Consider the following 2,261-nt stretch of genomic DNA (forward strand, 5'->3'; position numbering starts at 1 on the left):
TGCTATATTTATTTTTTATTATTTAAATAACTGTCATCAAATTTAATAATATTTATTTAAAATATTCCTTCTATTCTAGAGTTACATTAAATCTATTAATATCTATTAATTTATCTGATAATATTTAATTAAAACATTTTTTTATACTACATATACAATTAAGTAATTATAATGAAAGATAAACAAAGAAAGCTTTTGGAAATTATAGAAACATTAAAGAAGAGGTTATAGAAACATTAAGAAATTGAAAATGATATTTTGAAAATTATTTTATTAAATGTTTTATTAAATTATTTTATTAAATTGTTATTCATCTAATTACATATGTATTTATTTATTTTTATGATAATATTATTAATTATTTTATAAAAATATTCAAAAATATTGTTGGAAATATGGATTGAAGATGATATGCAACAAATTTTCTTCATATTTTTTTTCAGTGAATATTTTTAGATTCTTCATTATAATTTTTTAATTATAATTAATATATAATTTAATATATATTAATATTAATATATAATTTATAGTATATATTATAATAATAAAAAATGTTTCAAATAAATATTATTATATTCAATGTCAGTTATTTAACAATAAAAAGTTGATATGCCATTCCAATTAAAGAAATAAAAAAATAGATTTTTCAAGCTATAAGAAATTCCTCCAAAAATTTGTTATATTTTAAATAATTAACTTTCATGAGCTATTTAATTTTTAAAAAAAGTCATATTTGCTACACTTTTGTTAAAACAATTTATGATTTATATCATATATTATAATAATAATATTCAGAATATTTATATTTGTAAGAAATGAAATTTTAAATTTAGATAATTTAATTATTATTACTATTTTATAATTAAATTACATAAATCTTTTTAATTTAATATTTGAAAAGTGGCGAAATAATTTATTAGAACTTTATATAAAAATTTATATAAAAATTTTTTACGAAAATTATAATATTTTTTATTTTGAAAATGTGTTTAGTTATTTTTTAAATAGATATTATTTTAATTTTTCGAAATAGAAATAGAAAGTAATACATTCATTTTCAATTAAATAAAATATAATGAATATAATGATATATATTATAATATATTATCAAATCACATTGAAATAACCTTAATTAATGAAATTTTATGAATAATGAAAATGAATATAAAAATAAAATTTATATATATATATATATATATAATCTTGTTATTTCTTGCATAATATCGGAAACAAAATAATAATATACCTAACGAACTATCAATAATCTTTAATGAATTAAATTGAAATGTGTTGCAAAATATTCGTTGTACGTTGTTCGTTATAAGGTTATATATAATTCAAATCGTTATATTCTTTGATATTATAATAAATGAACTTTATAAATTTCTAAATGTTTATTATGAAATTATGGAAGTTCATTTATAAAAAATTTTTTATGAATTATTCTATATATTAACATTCTAAAATACAATTATGTGCATATCTGATTTAATCCTTTGATGATGAAAGAAATTTAAATTGTATAAGCATGTATAAGCATGATGCATGCAAAGTTTTATAAAATAACTGAAATATTGCAAAGAATAATATTTCAGAAAAATATTATATCTTAAAAAATAAATAAATTATTTAGAAAAATAATTTTAAATATAAATACAACATGTATAATGTATGGAGAGATGAAACTATATCCTATTTATTAATATTTCACTATTAAATAATTAAAATAACTACAATTTTTATTTTTATAAAATTACAAAAATATTTATACATAATTTTTTCTACTAACATTTGTTTTTGAAAATATTGTTTTATAATTTGAAAAAAAAAAATCATTTTATATTTCGCTTTCTTTTATATATTATATAATTTTTAACATATAACATATATAACTATAGATTTATACATATATACAATCTTTAGATTTGATTTAAGTAATGCTAATCAAATATATAAAAGTAATTTTATTAAATTAAATATGAACATAATATTCTCATCAAAATAAAAATAATCTAATCTTAAAAAATCTTAATTCAAAAATTCATAAAATGAAAAAAATAACAAAAGATTTTATAGATTTATGAGGTATATATCTGTATATGTAATTTAATTATTATATTTCATTAATAAATCTTTGTGTAAATTAAAAAAAAATATTTTTTTTACATTATATATTATTTAGGTTTTTCTCCAAAATTAAAAAAAATAAAAAATGATTTGATATTTATTAATTTATGTATATAATATTGTATATATTTTGT

At 14.0% G+C, this 2,261-nt stretch overlaps 1 protein-coding gene across 1 annotated transcript in view; it reads right to left on the reverse strand.

The window, feature by feature from the left end:
* Positions 1 to 2,261, reverse strand: part of LOC102671551 (protein Gawky) — a 22,498-nt gene that overhangs the window by 15,808 nt on the left and 4,429 nt on the right. The window lies entirely within an intron of this gene.

This window comes from Apis dorsata, unplaced genomic scaffold (genome assembly GCF_000469605.1).
Source record: "Apis dorsata unplaced genomic scaffold, Apis dorsata 1.3 scaffold_694, whole genome shotgun sequence".
NCBI lineage: Eukaryota > Metazoa > Arthropoda > Insecta > Hymenoptera > Apidae > Apis > Apis dorsata.